This window comes from Ambystoma mexicanum, chromosome 1p, assembly GCF_040938575.1.
Source record: "Ambystoma mexicanum isolate Mex_15411 chromosome 1p, UKY_AmexF1_1, whole genome shotgun sequence".
NCBI classification, from domain to species: Eukaryota; Metazoa; Chordata; class Amphibia; order Caudata; family Ambystomatidae; genus Ambystoma; species Ambystoma mexicanum.
The window spans coordinates 3,495,492-3,514,931 of record NC_090921.1 but is presented as its reverse complement, the minus strand read 5'-3'; the positions used below and the strand labels follow the sequence as shown (position 1 = coordinate 3,514,931).

General features: G+C 48.0%; 6 non-coding genes across 6 annotated transcripts; all 6 read right to left on the bottom strand.

The window, feature by feature from the left end:
- Window positions 1-986: 986 nt before the first annotated feature.
- TRNAI-AAU (transfer RNA isoleucine (anticodon AAU)) lies at window positions 987-1,060 on the bottom strand. The gene has a single exon. It is a non-coding gene; the product is annotated as a tRNA-Ile (tRNA).
- A 3,501-nt stretch (window positions 1,061-4,561) lies between these two features.
- Window positions 4,562-4,635, bottom strand: TRNAI-AAU (transfer RNA isoleucine (anticodon AAU)). The gene has a single exon. It is a non-coding gene; the product is annotated as a tRNA-Ile (tRNA).
- A 3,503-nt stretch (window positions 4,636-8,138) lies between these two features.
- TRNAI-AAU (transfer RNA isoleucine (anticodon AAU)) lies at window positions 8,139-8,212 on the bottom strand. Its single transcript has one exon. It is a non-coding gene; the product is annotated as a tRNA-Ile (tRNA).
- Window positions 8,213-11,713: 3,501 nt separating this feature from the next.
- On the bottom strand, window positions 11,714-11,787 carry TRNAI-AAU (transfer RNA isoleucine (anticodon AAU)). The gene has a single exon. It is a non-coding gene; the product is annotated as a tRNA-Ile (tRNA).
- Window positions 11,788-15,291: 3,504 nt separating this feature from the next.
- On the bottom strand, window positions 15,292-15,365 carry TRNAI-AAU (transfer RNA isoleucine (anticodon AAU)). Its single transcript has one exon. It is a non-coding gene; the product is annotated as a tRNA-Ile (tRNA).
- Window positions 15,366-18,868: 3,503 nt separating this feature from the next.
- TRNAI-AAU (transfer RNA isoleucine (anticodon AAU)) lies at window positions 18,869-18,942 on the bottom strand. Its single transcript has one exon. It is a non-coding gene; the product is annotated as a tRNA-Ile (tRNA).
- Window positions 18,943-19,440: the final 498 nt, after the last annotated feature.

Below are 19,440 nucleotides of genomic sequence, written 5' to 3'. Positions count from 1 at the left end.
GATTTCACTTCCGCTACCCCTGGCATTTTGGTGAAATGACGTCCCTTTGGGGTTGCTGCCTGTTAATGATTGTTTAAACACTCACTCTCTGCTCTCAAAGCTGTGAGATTTGTTGTGCTCTTGCTTACTCCCATTCCAAGCCGCTTCTACCCCGCCGTACTGAGCATCGTTGCGCAGTCATGCCTCCTGCCTGCAACATTTTCAGTTGAGTGGGTGACAGCCCTGTTATCATTTGCCAGATGCCTTCTCCATTTACAGGAATTCTAATCAATTGCCTTTGCACTCACACATTTGCCGGGCATGGTTATCATTTGCACAGGTAATCAATCAGTTGCCATTCTTTGGCAATGACTGCCCAGGTCCCATAGCATTTGCCAGGATCAGAAGCTGGGCACGGCTAAGTGGGGCAGGGATGCTGCTGATAGGATATCCCAGCAGGTCCTTGACCTATTCCAAACAATGAGACCTTGTAGAGGAAACCAAGAGGAAAGATTGGTACACAGCGATTTGATTGATGGGGGGCCTGCAAAAAAGGGGGGATTCTCAGGGGGTGTCCAAAGTTTAAGTTACCCATGGCGGGCCAGAGGGGTGCTGTGCTGCGATGTTGGGCCCATCTCCTCCCCGCGGGTGATCCGACTCCCACAATTCATAAGCCAGAAGACTCCTGAGATGTCAGCACACTGCAAACTTGGAGTGATGTTATCAATTTGGGACTGGTGGGAAATACCTGTGTTGCCACCGCCGGCTAAGAAGAGGAGGACCACGGATAGACTGCCTTCTTGCAGTCCTTTTGCTACAGCACTAGGACATGTAGTCATTTCAGGAGCCAAAGAACTGTTTTTGGCATTAGCCAGAGGACGTCTTTGCTTATATTGTGCTATTACTCAGAATTCCACATCGGCTTATTATTTTACAGATTAAATATTCGTCCAATGAGAGTTCTTCATTCATGACGCTCCAATTTTAAAAGGAAACTTAAAAAGGTGTGGCCAGTACGGGGATCGAACCCGCGACCTTGGCGTTATTAGCACCACGCTCTAACCAACTGGGCTAACCGGCCATTAATAGTCACGGTCACAGCAACAGCTACTAGCAGCCGCTGTCAGCAGAAAAATGTTCTTAGTACATACCTATTGAGCCCTTAGCGCCTACAGTCAGCACATGGAAAGCGACTTGCAGCCCAGGAGACGCGCCTGACAAGATGGAGCAGGTGACATCTAGACCATTCTTTGGCTTGCACTGGATAAGAGCATTTGCACAAGATGTCGTCTTTGGGCCAGTTACAACCACTTTTGGGAAGGCTTACTGCTGCCACGGACTGCGGCCAATATAGACTCCACGCTCGGGGCTACATTATGAGGGGCAGCTGTCCTGGCCAAGCCTCAATGCCTAATGACTATAGAGTTGCTCCATATATAGTACTAGTGCAATTTAGGTACTTTGCACCACAAAGTTACTTGCCACTTGGCTTACTTATAGCAACCTATTCTAAAGTCACTTCCAAGGTGACTCAAAGCAGTGCTTTAAGTGTGATTAGAAATTGAGGGGGGCTCTCGTTAGGGGGTGTGGCCTAGGCATGGGTGTGCTTAGTCCACGCCCCCATCAAGAGCCCCCCTCGCCTAAGAGGTGGGGGCTGCTAAAAGAAGCAGAGCTGGGATGCACTGGCATTATTACCTTTAATGCGCACAGCCCCTACTTTTAAACAAAAGAAGCGGCTAAGCGGAGCAAAGGTGTGACCCCAGAATGCCACAGCACACACCCAGCAGGCAGCCTTTTCATTCAAGGAGCCACATGCTGCAATGCTTTACCACAGGCTCCTTGAATGAAAGTGATGCCTGCTGCTGATGGCTCTGTACTCTGAAACAGGAGGAGGTCTGAACTGCTCAGCTTGCCTTTTGTTTCTGAGTAAATAGCCATCAGCCAGCGTGAGTAGCGCAGGGGCTTCATGCTGGGTGATGGCTATTTACTCAGAAACAAAAGGAGGCCTGGCAGTCCAGCCCTCCTCCTGTTTCAGAGTACAGAGCCACCAGGCAGCCCGCACTGGACGGTTGCACCTGCTGCTTGCAGGTGACAGCACTTCGGTTTAGAAAAAAAGAAAAGGCAATTACTTTTTTTCTAATCCGTAGTGCTGACACCTGCAGGCAGCTTGTGTAACCGTGCAGCCGCTGCACGGGCGGCCTCAGATGTCAGCATGGCTGGGGCTAGTCGGGGGTGAGTCCCCGGCAGGGCCCCGGCTTAGGAGCCTTTTCTGGAGACTGCCGGATCTCGGCCCATGCTAGCCCCAGCCCACTTAAAGCTCTGCCTCTAAGTATCAAAGACTGATGATGCTCCTTGAAATGTCTTTTTTCCGGGAAGTCACTTCTGTCCGTGTATCTCACCAGGAACTGGATGTGTTGCCTGCAGGTTACATATCGATTGCTGTGGTAGGTGCATTAACCCACTAGGCGAGCTTATCAGGTGTCAAACCTGGGACTTGCAAGACACACATGCACACAAACACATGCTGCAAAAAACTGGACTTCCTCTGAGGCATCAGGTTGAATGTTGGTGCATGTCCCTTCCTTCATCTAGTATTACTTCCATTGGCCAATAGCAACCATTTTCCACCCCAATGTTGAGGATATTTAGTTTCACAAAGAGAGATTAATCATTGGGGGTGCGAGGCATGTAAAATCTGGCCCAGCATTAAGTCTTTGTCTTCACCCTGGGGCGTATGTTGATATGGGCAGAGATGTCTCCTGCCACTGTACCCGGGGACGTCAGTTGGGGGTTGCTAGAGGTCGCATCTGCGACCTCTGAGGTCTCCCTTGCGACATCTGTGTTCTCCCTTGCAACCTCTTGAAAAAAGCTCTCTTTTTTTGTTTTTTTGGGGGGGTTTTGTAATGCAAGCTCCTAGGCTGTGGCCAGCACCATGTAGCTCTTTACTTCTGGAGTGGCTGGCTTTCTTGTTCAGGGCCGTTAAAAAAAATAAGAAAAATAAGAACAGGAGTGCCAAAAGTCTAACACTTTCAGCACTGACCCTAAATAAGAAAGAATAGGAATACCAAATAATGTGTCTTTCTGGAATGCTATACAATCATTGATAGACTCATTAAAGGTTTATTTCAGGCACACTTCAGGGGGTGAGTCACTGATTTAGTCTGTTCTTAAACGCCTCAACTCAGCCTTTCATCTTTCTGAGGTCGATAAATGAGTACCAACACATGTTGGGTGATATTGGGTGTATATTTTTACAATATAAAGCGCTTAAGCGTAAGTGCTATATAATAACACATCATTATCATTTGGTCATGGACTTCTGCTTGCATTCACAGTAATTTGGGAATATGGGCCTATACACTCTGATCTTAACAATACATATGGCGATCCATTCTTGTATGAAATGTACATCACATTATGTACATCACACTATAGTGATATTGTAACCATATTTTTCGTGGTGCACAATGCTATGTGATGCCACTTGCTGTTTCGTCAACGGGTGAAAGGTTGTGTTCCATCGCTTCCTGCGATATCACTTCAGGGTGGGGTCAAATGACATCACTTCCTGTGATGTCATCAGGGGGTCAAGGGTCGTGTGATGTCACTTCCGCTACCCCTGGCATTTTGGTGAAATGACATCCCTTTGGTGTTGCTGCCTGTTAATGATTGCTTAAACACTCTCTGCTCTCAAAGCCGTGAGATTTGTTGTGCTCTTGCTTACTCCCATTCCAAGCCGCTTCTACCCCGCCGTACTGAGCATCGTTGCGCAGTCATGCCTCCTGCCTGCAACATTTTCAGTTGAGTGGGTGACAGCCCTGTTATCATTTGCCAGATGCCTTCTCCATTTACAGGAATTGTAATCAATTGCCTTTGCACTCACACATTTGCCGGGCATGGTTATCATTTGCACAGGTAATCAATCAGTTGCCATTCTTTGGCAATGACTGCCCAGGTCCCATAGCATTTGCCAGGATCAGAAGCTGGGCACGGCTAAGTGGGGCAGGGATGCTGCTGATAGGATATCCCAGCAGGTCCTTGACCTATTCCAAACAATGAGACCTTGTAGAGGAAACCAAGAGGAAAGATTGGTACACAGCGATTTGATTGATGGGGGGCCTGCAAAAAGGGGGGATTCTCAGGGGGTGTCCAAAGTTTAAGTTACACATGGCGGGCCAGAGGGGTGCTGTGCTGCGATGTTGGGCCCATCTCCTCCCCGCAGAGTGATCCGACTCCCCCAATTCAGAAGCCAGAAGACTCCTGAGATGTCAGCACACTGCAAAGTTGGAGTGATGTTATCAATTTGGGACTGGCGGGAAATACCTGTGCTGCCACCGCCGGCTAAGAAGAGGAGGACCACGGATAGACTGCCTTCTTGCAGTCCTTTTACTACAGCACTAGGACATGTAGTCATTTCAGGAGCCAAAGAACTGTTTTTGGCATTAGCCAGAGGACGTCTTTGCTTATATTGTGCTATTACTCAGAATTCCACATCGGCTTATTATTTTACAGATTTCATATTCGTCCAATGAGAGTTCTTCATTCATGACGCTCCAATTTTAAAAGGAAACTTAAAAAGGTGTGGCCAGTACGGGGATCGAACCCGCGACCTTGGCGTTATTAGCACCACGCTCTAACCAACTGAGCTAACCGGCCATTAATACTCACGGTCACAGCAACAGCTACTAGCAGCCACTGTCAGTAGAAAAATGTTCTTAGTACATTCCTATTGAGCCCTTAGCGCCTACAGTTAGCACATGGGAAGGCGACTTGCAGCCCATGAGACGCGCCTGACAAGATGGAGCAGGTGATATCTAGACCATTCTTTGGCATGCACTGAATAAGAGCATTTGCACAAGATGTCGTCTTTGGGCCAGTTACAACCACTTTTGGGAAGGCTTACTGCTGCCACGGACTGCTGCCATTATAGACTCCACGCTCGAGGCTACATTATGAGGGGCAGCTGTCCTGGCCAAGCCTCAATGCCTAATGACTATAGAGTTGCTCCATATATAATACTAGTCCAATTTAGGTATTTTGCACCACAAAGTTATTTGCCACTTGGCTTACTTATGGCAACCTATTCTAAAGTCACTTCCAAGGTGACTCTAAGCAGTGCTTTAAGTGGGATTAGAAATTGAGGGGGGCTCTCGTTAGGGGGCGTGGCCTAGGCATGGGTGTGCTTAGTCCACGCCCCCATCAAGAACCCCCCTCACCTAAGAGTTGGGGGCTGCTAAAAGAAGCAGATCTGGGATACACTGGCATTATTACCTTTAATGCGCACAGCCCCTCCTTTTAAACAAAAGAAGCGGCTAAGCGGAGCAAAGGTGTGACCCCAGAATGCCACAGCACACACCCAGCAGGCAGCCTTTTCCTTCAAGGAGCCACATGCTGCAATGCTTTACCACAGGCTCCTTGAATGAAAGTGATGCCTGCTGCTGATGGCTCTGTACTCTGAAACAGGAGGAGGTCTGAACTGCCCAGCTTGCCTTTTGTTTCTGAGTAAATAGCCATCAGCCAGCGTGAGTAGCGCAGGGGCTTCATGCTGGGTGATGGCTATTTACTCAGAAACAAAAGGAGGCCTGGCAGTCCAGCCCTCCTCCTGTTTCAGAGTACAGAGCCACCAGGCAGCCCGCACTGGACGGTTGCACCTGCTGCTTGCAGGTGACAGCACTTCGGTTTAGAAAAAAAGAAAAGGCAATTACTTTTTTTCTAATCCGTAGTGCTGACACCTGCAGGCAGCTTGTGTAACCGTGCAGCCGCTGCACGGGCGGCCTCAGATGTCAGCATGGCTGGGGCTAGTCGGGGGTGAGTCCCCGGCAGGGCCCCGGTTTAGGAGCCTTTTCTGGAGACTGCCGGATCTCGGCCCATGCTAGCCCCAGCCCACTTAAAGCTCTGCCTCTAAGTATCAAAGACTGATGATGCTCCTTGAAATGTCTTTTTTCCGGGAAGTCACTTCTGTCCGTGTATCTCACCAGGAACTGGATGTGTTGCCTGCAGGTTACATATCGATTGCTGTGGTAGGTGCATTAACCCACTAGGCGAGCTTATCAGGTGTCAAACCTGGGACTTGCAAGACACACATGCACACAAACACATGCTGCAAAAAACTGGACTTCCTCTGAGGCATCAGGTTGAATGTTGGTGCATGTCCCTTCCTTCATCTAGTATTACTTCCATTGGCCAATGGCAACCATTTTCCACCCCAATGTTGAGGATATTTAGTTTCACAAAGAGAGATTAATCATTGGGGGTGCGAGGCATGTAAAATCTGGCCCAGCATTAAGTCTTTGTCTTCACCCTGGGGCGTATGTTGATATGGGCAGAGATGTCTCCTGCCACTGTACCCGGGGACGTCAGTTGGGGGTTGCTAGAGGTCGCATCTGCGACCTCTGAGGTCTCCCTTGCGACATCTGTGTTCTCCCTTGCAACCTCTTGAAAAAAGTTCTCTTTTTTTGTTTTTTTGGGGGGGTTTTGTAATGCAAGCTCCTAGGCTGTGGCCAGCACCATGTAGCTCTTTACTTCTGGAGTGGCTGGCTTTCTTGTTCAGGGCCGTTAAAAAAAATAAGAAAAATAAGAACAGGAGTGCCAAAAGTCTAACACTTTCAGCACTGACCCTAAATAAGAAAGAATAGGAATACCAAATAATGTGTCTTTCTGGAATGCTATACAATCATTGCTAGACTCATTAAAGGTTTATTCCAGGCACACTTCAGGGGGTGAGTCACTGATTTAGTCTGTTCTTAAACGCCTCAACTCAGCCTTTCATCTTTCTGAGGTTGATAAATGAGTACCAACACATGTTGGGTGATATTGGGTGTATATTTTTACAATATAAAGCGCTTAAGCGTAAGTGCTATATAATAACACATCATTATCATTTGGTCATGGACTTCTGCTTGCATTCACAGTAATTTGGGAATATGGGCCTATACACTCTGATCTTAACAATACATATGGCGTTCCATTCTTGTATGAAATGTACATCACATTATGTACATCACACTATAGTGATATTGTAACCATATTTTTCGTGGTGTACAATGCTATGTGATGCCACTTGCTGTTTCGTCAACGGGTGAAAGGTTGTGTTCCATCGCTTCCTGCGATATCACTTCAGGGTGGGGTCAAATGACATCACTTCCTGTGATGTCATCAGGGGGTCAAGGGTCGTGTGATGTCACTTCCGCTACCCCTGGCATTTTGGTGAAATGACGTCCCTTTGGTGTTGCTGCCTGTTAATGATTGCTTAAACACTCTCTCCTCTCAAAGCTGTGAGATTTGTTGTGCTCTTGCTTACTCCCATTCCAAGCCGCTTCTACCCCGCCGTACTGAGCATTGTTGCGCAGTCATGCCTCCTGCCTGCAACATTTTCAGTTGAGTGGGTGACAGCCCTGTTATCATTTGCCAGATGCCTTCTCCATTTACAGGAATTGTAATCAATTGCCTTTGCACTCACACATTTGCCGGGCATGGTTATCATTTGCACAGGTAATCAATCAGTTGCCATTCTTTGGCAATGACTGCCCAGGTCCCATAGCATTTGCCAGGATCAGAAGCTGGGCACGGCTAAGTGGGGCAGGGATGCTGCTGATAGGATATCCCAGCAGGTCCTTGACCTATTCCAAACAATGAGACCTTGTAGAGGAAACCAAGAGGAAAGATTGGTACACAGCGATTTGATTGATGGGGGGCCTGCAAAAAAGGGGGGATTCTCAGGGGGTGTCCAAAGTTTAAGTTACCCATGGCGGGCCAGAGGGGTGCTGTGCTGCGATGTTGGGCCCATCTCCTCCCCGCAGGGTGATCCGACTCCCACAATTCAGAAGCCAGAAGACTCCTGAGATGTCAGCACACTGCAAACTTGGAGTGATGTTATCAATTTGGGACTGGCGGGAAATACCTGTGCTGCCACCGCCAGCTAAGAAGAGGAGGACCACGGATAGACTGCCTTCTTGCAGTCCTTTTGCTACAGCACTAGGACATGTAGTCATTTCAGGAGCCAAAGAACTGTTTTTGGCATTAGCCAGAGGACGTCTTTGCTTATATTGTGCTATTACTCAGAATTCCACATCGGCTTATTATTTTACAGATTTCATATTCGTCCAATGAGAGTTCTTCATTCATGACGCTCCAATTTTAAAAGGAAACTTAAAAGGGTGTGGCCAGTACGGGGATCGAACCCGCGACCTTGGCGTTATTAGCACCACACTCTAACCAACTGAGCTAACCGGCCATTAATACTCACGGTCACAGCAACAGCTACTAGCAGCCGCTGTCAGCAGAAAAATGTTCTTAGTACATTCCTATTGAGCCCTTAGCGCCTACAGTCAGCACATGGGAAGGCGACTTGCAGCCCATGAGACGCGCCTGACAAGATGGAGCAGGTGACATCTAGACCATTCTTTGGCATGCACTGGATAAGAGCATTTGCACAAGATGTCGTCTTTGGGCCAGTTACAACCACTTTTGGGAAGGCTTACTGCTGCCACGGACTGCTGCTATTATAGACTCCACGCTCGAGGCTACATTATGAGGGGCAGCTGTCCTGGCCAAGCCTCAATGCCTAATGACTATAGAGTTGCTCCATATATAATACTAGTCCAATTTAGGTATTTTGCACCACAAAGTTATTTGCCACTTGGCTTACTTATGGCAACCTATTCTAAAGTCACTTCCAAGGTGACTCTAAGCAGTGCTTTAAGTGGGATTAGAAATTGAGGGGGGCTCTCGTTAGGGGACGTGGCCTAGGCATGGGTGTGCTTAGTCCACGCCCCCATCAAGAACCCCCCTCACCTAAGAGTTGGGGGCTGCTAAAAGAAGCAGAGCTGGGATGCACTGGCATTATTACCTTTAATGCGCACAGCCCCTCCTTTTAAACAAAAGAAGCGGCTAAGCGGAGCAAAGGTGTGACCCCAGAATGCCACAGCACACACCCAGCAGGCAGCCTTTTCATTCAAGGAGCCACATGCTGCAATGCTTTACCACAGGCTCCTTGAATGAAAGTGATGCCTGCTGCTGATGGCTCTGTACTCTGAAACAGGAGGAGGTCTGAACTGCCCAGCTTGCCTTTTGTTTCTGAGTAAATAGCCATCAGCCAGCGTGAGTAACGCAGGGGCTTCATGCTGGGTGATGGCTATTTACTCAGAAACAAAAGGAGGCCTGGCAGTCCAGCCCTCCTCCTGTTTCAGAGTACAGAGCCACCAGGCAGCCCGCACTGGACGGTTGCACCTGCTGCTTGCAGGTGACAGCACTTCGGTTTAGAAAAAAAGAAAAGGCAATTACTTTTTTTCTAATCCGTAGTGCTGACACCTGCAGGCAGCTTGTGTAACCGTGCAGCCGCTGCACGGGCGGCCTCAGGTGTCAGCATGGCTGGGGCTAGTCGGGGGTGAGTCCCCGGCAGGGCCCCGGCTTAGGAGCCTTTTCTGGAGACTGCCGGATCTCGGCCCATGCTAGCCCCAGCCCACTTAAAGCTCTGCCTCTAAGTATCAAAGACTGATGATGCTCCTTGAAATGTCTTTTTTCCGGGAAGTCACTTCTGTCCGTGTATCTCACCAGGAACTGGATGTGTTGCCTGCAGGTTACATATCGATTGCTGTGGTAGGTGCATTAACCCACTAGGCGAGCTTATCAGGTGTCAAACCTGGGACTTGCAAGACACACATGCACACAAACACATGCTGCAAAAAACTGGACTTCCTCTGAGGCATCAGGTTGAATGTTGGTGCATGTCCCTTCCTTCATCTAGTATTACTTCCATTGGCCAATAGCAACCATTTTCCACCCCAATGTTGAGGATATTTAGTTTCACAAAGAGAGATTAATCATTGGGGGTGCGAGGCATGTAAAATCTGGCCCAGCATTAAGTCTTTGTCTTCACCCTGGGGCGTATGTTGATATGGGCAGAGATGTCTCCTGCCACTGTACCCGGGGACGTCAGTTGGGGGTTGCTAGAGGTCGCATCTGCGACCTCTGAGGTCTCCTTTGTGACATCTGTGTTCTCCCTTGCAACCTCTTGAAAAAAGCTCTCTTTTTTTGTTTTTTTGGGGGGGTTTTGTAATGCAAGCTCCTAGGCTGTGGCCAGCACCATGTAGCTCTTTACTTCTGGAGTGGCTGGCTTTCTTGTTCAGGGCCGTTAAAAAAAATAAGAAAAATAAGAACAGGAGTGCCAAAAGTCTAACACTTTCAGCACTGACCCTAAATAAGAAAGAATAGGAATACCAAATAATGTGTCTTTCTGGAATGCTATACAATCATTGATAGACTCATTAAAGGTTTATTTCAGGCACACTTCAGGGGGTGAGTCACTGATTTAGTCTGTTCTTAAACGCCTCAACTCAGCCTTTCATCTTTCTGAGGTCGATAAATGAGTACCAACACATGTTGGGTGATATTGGGTGTATATTTTTACAATATAAAGCGCTTAAGCGTAAGTGCTATATAATAACACATCATTATCATTTGGTCATGGACTTCTGCTTGCATTCACAGTAATTTGGGAATATGGGCCTATACACTCTGATCTTAACAATACATATGGCGATCCATTCTTGTATGAAATGTACATCACATTATGTACATCACACTATAGTGATATTGTAACCATATTTTTCGTGGTGCACAATGCTATGTGATGCCACTTGCTGTTTCGTCAACGGGTGAAAGGTTGTGTTCCATCGCTTCCTGCGATATCACTTCAGGGTGGGGTCAAATGACATCACTTCCTGTGATGTCATCAGGGGGTCAAGGGTCGTGTGATGTCACTTCCGCTACCCCTGGCATTTTGGTGAAATGACGTCCCTTTGGTGTTGCTGCCTGTTAATGATTGCTTAAACACTCTCTCCTCTCAAAGCTGTGAGATTTGTTGTGCTCTTGCTTACTCCCATTCAAGCCGCTTCTACCCCGCCGTACTGAGCATCGTTGCGCAGTCATGCCTCCTGCCTGCAACATTTTCAGTTGAGTGGGTGACAGCCCTGTTATCATTTGCCAGATGCCTTCTCCATTTACAGGAATTGTAATCAATTGCCTTTGCACTCACACATTTGCCGGGCATGGTTATCATTTGCACAGGTAATCAATCAGTTGCCATTCTTTGGCAATGACTGCCCAGGTCCCATAGCATTTGCCAGGATCAGAAGCTGGGCACGGCTAAGTGGGGCAGGGATGCTGCTGATAGGATATCCCAGCAGGTCCTTGACCTATTCCAAACAATGAGACCTTGTAGAGGAAACCAAGAGGAAAGATTGGTACACAGCGATTTGATTGATGGGGGGCCTGCAAAAAGGGGGGATTTTCAGGGGGTGTCCAAAGTTTAAGTTACACATGGCGGGCCAGAGGGGTGCTGTGCTGCGATGTTGGGCCCATCTCCTCCCCGCAGGGTGATCCGACTCCCCCAATTCAGAAGCCAGAAGACTCCTGAGATGTCAGCACACTGCAAAGTTGGAGTGATGTTATCAATTTGGGACTGGCGGGAAATACCTGTGCTGCCACCGCCGCCTAAGAAGAGGAGGACCACGGATAGACTGCCTTCTTGCAGTCCTTTTACTACAGCACTAGGACATGTAGTCATTTCAGGAGCCAAAGAACTGTTTTTGGCATTAGCCAGAGGACGTCTTTGCTTATATTGTGCTATTACTCAGAATTCCACATCGGCTTATTATTTTACAGATTTCATATTCGTCCAATGAGAGTTCTTCATTCATGACGCTCCAATTTTAAAAGGAAACTTAAAAAGGTGTGGCCAGTACGGGGATCGAACCCGCGACCTTGGCGTTATTAGCACCACGCTCTAACCAACTGAGCTAACCGGCCATTAATACTCACGGTCACAGCAACAGCTACTAGCAGCCACTGTCAGTAGAAAAATGTTCTTAGTACATTCCTATTGAGCCCTTAGCGCCTACAGTTAGCACATGGGAAGGCGACTTGCAGCCCATGAGACGCGCCTGACAAGATGGAGCAGGTGACATCTAGACCATTCTTTGGCATGCACTGAATAAGAGCATTTGCACAAGATGTCGTCTTTGGGCCAGTTACAACCACTTTTGGGAAGGCTTACTGCTGCCACGGACTGCTGCCATTATAGACTCCACGCTCGAGGCTACATTATGAGGGGCAGCTGTCCTGGCCAAGCCTCAATGCCTAATGACTATAGAGTTGCTCCATATATAATACTAGTCCAATTTAGGTATTTTGCACCACAAAGTTATTTGCCACTTGGCTTACTTATGGCAACCTATTCTAAAGTCACTTCCAAGGTGACTCTAAGCAGTGCTTTAAGTGGGATTAGAAATTGAGGGGGGCTCTCGTTAGGGGGCGTGGCCTAGGCATGGGTGTGCTTAGTCCACGCCCCCATCAAGAACCCCCCTCACCTAAGAGTTGGGGGCTGCTAAAAGAAGCAGAGCTGGGATACACTGGCATTATTACCTTTAATGCGCACAGCCCCTCCTTTTAAACAAAAGAAGCGGCTAAGCGGAGCAAAGGTGTGACCCCAGAATGCCACAGCACACACCCAGCAGGCAGCCTTTTCCTTCAAGGAGCCACATGCTGCAATGCTTTACCACAGGCTCCTTGAATGAAAGTGATGCCTGCTGCTGATGGCTCTGTACTCTGAAACAGGAGGAGGTCTGAACTGCCCAGCTTGCCTTTTGTTTCTGAGTAAATAGCCATCAGCCAGCGTGAGTAGCGCAGGGGCTTCATGCTGGGTGATGGCTATTTACTCAGAAACAAAAGGAGGCCTGGCAGTCCAGCCCTCCTCCTGTTTCAGAGTACAGAGCCACCAGGCAGCCCGCACTGGACGGTTGCACCTGCTGCTTGCAGGTGACAGCACTTCGGTTTAGAAAAAAAGAAAAGGCAATTACTTTTTTTCTAATCCGTAGTGCTGACACCTGCAGGCAGCTTGTGTAACCGTGCAGCCGCTGCACGGGCGGCCTCAGATGTCAGCATGGCTGGGGCTAGTCGGGGGTGAGTCCCCGGCAGGGCCCCGGTTTAGGAGCCTTTTCTGGAGACTGCCGGATCTCGGCCCATGCTAGCCCCAGCCCACTTAAAGCTCTGCCTCTAAGTATCAAAGACTGATGATGCTCCTTGAAATGTCTTTTTTCCGGGAAGTCACTTCTGTCCGTGTATCTCACCAGGAACTGGATGTGTTGCCTGCAGGTTACATATCGATTGCTGTGGTAGGTGCATTAACCCACTAGGCGAGCTTATCAGGTGTCAAACCTGGGACTTGCAAGACACACATGCACACAAACACATGCTGCAAAAAACTGGACTTCCTCTGAGGCATCAGGTTGAATGTTGGTGCATGTCCCTTCCTTCATCTAGTATTACTTCCATTGGCCAATGGCAACCATTTTCCACCCCAATGTTGAGGATATTTAGTTTCACAAAGAGAGATTAATCATTGGGGGTGCGAGGCATGTAAAATCTGGCCCAGCATTAAGTCTTTGTCTTCACCCTGGGGCGTATGTTGATATGGGCAGAGATGTCTCCTGCCACTGTACCCGGGGACGTCAGTTGGGGGTTGCTAGAGGTCGCATCTGCGACCTCTGAGGTCTCCCTTGCGACATCTGTGTTCTCCCTTGCAACCTCTTGAAAAAAGTTCTCTTTTTTTGTTTTTTTGGGGGGGGTTTGTAATGCAAGCTCCTAGGCTGTGGCCAGCACCATGTAGCTCTTTACTTCTGGAGTGGCTGGCTTTCTTGTTCAGGGCCGTTAAAAAAAATAAGAAAAATAAGAACAGGAGTGCCAAAAGTCTAACACTTTCAGCACTGACCCTAAATAAGAAAGAATAGGAATACCAAATAATGTGTCTTTCTGGAATGCTATACAATCATTGCTAGACTCATTAAAGGTTTATTTCAGGCACACTTCAGGGGGTGAGTCACTGATTTAGTCTGTTCTTAAACGCCTCAACTCAGCCTTTCATCTTTCTGAGGTTGATAAATGAGTACCAACACATGTTGGGTGATATTGGGTGTATATTTTTACAATATAAAGCGCTTAAGCGTAAGTGCTATATAATAACACATCATTATCATTTGGTCATGGACTTCTGCTTGCATTCACAGTAATTTGGGAATATGGGCCTATACACTCTGATCTTAACAATACATATGGCGTTCCATTCTTGTATGAAATGTACATCACATTATGTACATCACACTATAGTGATATTGTAACCATATTTTTCGTGGTGTACAATGCTATGTGATGCCACTTGCTGTTTCGTCAACGGGTGAAAGGTTGTGTTCCATCGCTTCCTGCGATATCACTTCACGGTGGGGTCAAATGACATCACTTCCTGTGATGTCATCAGGGGGTCAAGGGTCGTGTGATGTCACTTCCGCTACCCCTGGCATTTTGGTGAAATGACGTCCCTTTGGTGTTGCTGCCTGTTAATGATTGCTTAAACACTCTCTCCTCTCAAAGCTGTGAGATTTGTTGTGCTCTTGCTTACTCCCCATTCCAAGCCGCTTCTACCCCGCCGTACTGAGCATCGTTGCGCAGTCATGCCTCCTGCCTGCAACATTTTCAGTTGAGTGGGTGACAGCCCTGTTATCATTTGCCAGATGCCTTCTCCATTTACAGGAATTGTAATCAATTGCCTTTGCACTCACACATTTGCCGGGCATGGTTATCATTTGCACAGGTAATCAATCAGTTGCCATTCTTTGGCAATGACTGCCCAGGTCCCATAGCATTTGCCAGGATCAGAAGCTGGGCACGGCTAAGTGGGGCAGGGATGCTGCTGATAGGATATCCCAGCAGGTCCTTGACCTATTCCAAACAATGAGACCTTGTAGAGGAAACCAAGAGGAAAGATTGGTACACAGCGATTTGATTGATGGGGGGCCTGCAAAAAAGGGGGGATTCTCAGGGGGTGTCCAAAGTTTAAGTTACCCATGGCGGGCCAGAGGGGTGCTGTGCTGCGATGTTGGGCCCATCTCCTCCCCGCAGGGTGATCCGACTCCCACAATTCAGAAGCCAGAAGACTCCTGAGATGTCAGCACACTGCAAACTTGGAGTGATGTTATCAATTTGGGACTGGCGGGAAATACCTGTGCTGCCACCGCCGGCTAAGAAGAGGAGGACCACGGATAGACTGCCTTCTTGCAGTCCTTTTGCTACAGCACTAGGACATGTAGTCATTTCAGGAGCCAAAGAACTGTTTTTGGCATTAGCCAGAGGACGTCTTTGCTTATATTGTGCTATTACTCAGAATTCCACATCGGCTTATTATTTTACAGATTTCATATTCGTCCAATGAGAGTTCTTCATTCATGACGCTCCAATTTTAAAAGGAAACTTAAAAGGGTGTGGCCAGTACGGGGATCGAACCCGCGACCTTGGCGTTATTAGCACCACACTCTAACCAACTGAGCTAACCGGCCATTAATACTCACGGTCACAGCAACAGCTACTAGCAGCCGCTGTCAGCAGAAAAATGTTCTTAGTACATTCCTATTGAGCCCTTAGCGCCTACAGTCAGCACATGGGAAGGCGACTTGCAGCCCATGAGACGCGCCTGACAAGATGGAGCAGGTGACATCTAGACCATTCTTTGGCATGCACTGGATAAGAGCATTTGCACAAGATGTCGTCTTTGGGCCAGTTACAACCACTTTTGGGAAGGCTTACTGCTGCCACGGACTGCTGCTATTATAGACTCCACGCTCGAGGCTACATTATGAGGGGCAGCTGTCCTGGCCAAGCCTCAATGCCTAATGACTATAGAGTTGCTCCATATATAATACTAGTCCAATTTAGGTATTTTGCACCACAAAGTTATTTGCCACTTGGCTTACTTATGGCAACCTATTCTAAAGTCACTTCCAAGGTGACTCTAAGCAGTGCTTTAAGTGGGATTAGAAATTGAGGGGGGCTCTCGTTAGGGGACGTGGCCTAGGCATGGGTGTGCTTAGTCCACGCCCCCATCAAGAACCCCCCTCACCTAAGAGTTGGGGGCTGCTAAAAGAAGCAGAGCTGGGATGCACTGGCATTATTACCTTTAATGCGCACAGCCCCTCCTTTTAAACAAAAGAAGCGGCTAAGCGGAGCAAAGGTGTGACCCCAGAATGCCACAGCACACACCCAGCAGGCAGCCTTTTCATTCAAGGAGCCACATGCTGCAATGCTTTACCACAGGCTCCTTGAATGAAAGTGATGCCTGCTGCTGATGGCTCTGTACTCTGAAACAGGAGGAGGTCTGAACTGCCCAGCTTGCCTTTTGTTTCTGAGTAAATAGCCATCAGCCAGCGTGAGTAACGCAGGGGCTTCATGCTGGGTGATGGCTATTTACTCAGAAACAAAAGGAGGCCTGGCAGTCCAGCCCTCCTCCTGTTTCAGAGTACAGAGCCACCAGGCAGCCCGCACTGGACGGTTGCACCTGCTGCTTGCAGGTGACAGCACTTCGGTTTAGAAAAAAAGAAAAGGCAATTACTTTTTTTCTAATCCGTAGTGCTGACACCTGCAGGCAGCTTGTGTAACCGTGCAGCCGCTGCACGGGCGGCCTCAGGTGTCAGCATGGCTGGGGCTAGTCGGGGGTGAGTCCCCGGCAGGGCCCCGGCTTAGGAGCCTTTTCTGGAGACTGCCGGATCTCGGCCCATGCTAGCCCCAGCCCACTTAAAGCTCTGCCTCTAAGTATCAAAGACTGATGATGCTCCTTGAAATGTCTTTTTTCCGGGAAGTCACTTCTGTCCGTGTATCTCACCAGGAACTGGATGTGTTGCCTGCAGGTTACATATCGATTGCTGTGGTAGGTGCATTAACCCACTAGGCGAGCTTATCAGGTGTCAAACCTGGGACTTGCAAGACACACATGCACACAAACACATGCTGCAAAAAACTGGACTTCCTCTGAGGCATCAGGTTGAATGTTGGTGCATGTCCCTTCCTTCATCTAGTATTACTTCCATTGGCCAATAGCAACCATTTTCCACCCCAATGTTGAGGATATTTAGTTTCACAAAGAGAGATTAATCATTGGGGGTGCGAGGCATGTAAAATCTGGCCCAGCATTAAGTCTTTGTCTTCACCCTGGGGCGTATGTTGATATGGGCAGAGATGTCTCCTGCCACTGTACCCGGGGACGTCAGTTGGGGGTTGCTAGAGGTCGCATCTGCGACCTCTGAGGTCTCCCTTGCGACATCTGTGTTCTCCCTTGCAACCTCTTGAAAAAAGCTCTCTTTTTTTGTTTTTTTGGGGGGGTTTTGTAATGCAAGCTCCTAGGCTGTGGCCAGCACCATGTAGCTCTTTACTTCTGGAGTGGCTGGCTTTCTTGTTCAGGGCCGTTAAAAAAAATAAGAAAAATAAGAACAGGAGTGCCAAAAGTCTAACACTTTCAGCACTGACCCTAAACAAGAAAGAATAGGAATACCAAATAATGTGTCTTTCTGGAATGCTATACAATCATTGATAGACTCATTAAAGGTTTATTTCAGGCACACTTCAGGGGGTGAGTCACTGATTTAGTCTGTTCTTAAACGCCTCAACTCAGCCTTTCATCTTTCTGAGGTCGATAAATGAGTACCAACACATGTTGGGTGATATTGGGTGTATATTTTTACAATATAAAGCGCTTAAGCGTAAGTGCTATATAATAACACATCATTATCATTTGGTCATGGACTTCTGCTTGCATTCACAGTAATTTGGGAATATGGGCCTATACACTCTGATCTTAACAATACATATGGCGATCCATTCTTGTATGAAATGTACATCACATTATGTACATCACACTATAGTGATATTGTAACCATATTTTTCGTGGTGCACAATGCTATGTGATGCCACTTGCTGTTTCGTCAACGGGTGAAAGGTTGTGTTCCATCGCTTCCTGCGATATCACTTCAGGGTGGGGTCAAATGACATCACTTCCTGTGATGTCGTCAGGGGGTCAAGGGTCGTGTGATGTCACTTCCGCTACCCCTGGCATTTTGGTGAAATGACGTCCCTTTGGTGTTGCTGCCTGTTAATGATTGCTTAAACACTCTCTCCTCTCAAAGCTGTGAGATTTGCTGTGCTCTTGCTTACTCCCATTCCAAGCCGCTTCTACCCTGCCGTACTGAGCATCGTTGCGCAGTCATGCCTCCTGCCTGCAACATTTTCAGTTGAGTGGGTGACAGCCCTGTTATCATTTGCCAGATGCCTTCTCCATTTACAGGAATTGTAATCAATTGCCTTTGCACTCACACATTTGCCGGGCATGGTTATCATTTGCACAGGTAATCAATCAGTTGCCATTCTTTGGCAATGACTGCCCAGGTCCCATAGCATTTGCCAGGATCAGAAGCTGGGCACGGCTAAGTGGGGCAGGGATGCTGCTGATAGGATATCCCAGCAGGTCCTTGACCTATTCCAAACAATGAGACCTTGTAGAGGAAACCAAGAGGAAAGATTGGTACACAGCGATTTGATTGATGGGGGGCCTGCAAAAAAGGGGGGATTCTCAGGGGGTGTCCAAAGTTTAAGTTACCCATGGCGGGCCAGAGGGGTGCTGTGCTGCGATGTTGGGCCCATCTCCTCCCCGCAGGGTGATCCGACTCCCACAATTCAGAAGCCAGAAGACTCCTGAGATGTCAGCACACTGCAAACTTGGAGTGATGTTATCAATTTGGGACTGGCGGGAAATACCTGTTCTGCCACCGCCGGCTAAGAAGAGGAGGACCACAGATAGACTGCCTTCTTGCAGTCCTTTTGCTACAGCACTAGGACATGTAGTCATTTCAGGAGCCAAAGAACTGTTTTTGGCATTAGCCAGAGGACGTCTTTGCTTATATTGTGCTATTACTCAGAATTCCACATCGGCTTATTATTTTACAGATTTCATATTCGTCCAATGAGAGTTCTTCATTCATGACGCTCCAATTTTAAAAGGAAACTTAAAAAGGTGTGGCCAGTACGGGGATCGAACCCGCGACCTTGGCGTTATTAGCACCACGCTCTAACCAACTGAGCTAACCGGCCATCAATACTCACGGTCACAGCAACAGCTACTAGCAGCCCCTGTCAGCAGAAAAATGTTCTTAGTACATTCCTATTGAGCCCTTAGCGCCTACAGTCAGCACATGGGAAGGCGACTTGCAGCCCATGAGACGCGCCTGACAAGATGGAGCAGGTGACATCTAGACCATTCTTTGGCATGCACTGGATAAGAGCATTTGCACAAGATGTCGTCTTTGGGCCAGTTACAACCACTTTTGGGAAGGCTTACTGCTGCCACGGACTGATGCTATTATAGACTCCACGCTCGAGGCTACATTATGAGGGGCAGCTGTCCTGGCCAAGCCTCAATGCCTAATGACTATAGAGTTGCTCCATATATAATACTAGTCCAATTTAGGTATTTTGCACCACAAAGTTATTTGCCACTTGGCTTACTTATGGCAACCTATTCTAAAGTCACTTCCAAGGTGACTCTAAGCAGTGCTTTAAGTGGGATTAGAAATTGAGGGGGGCTCTCGT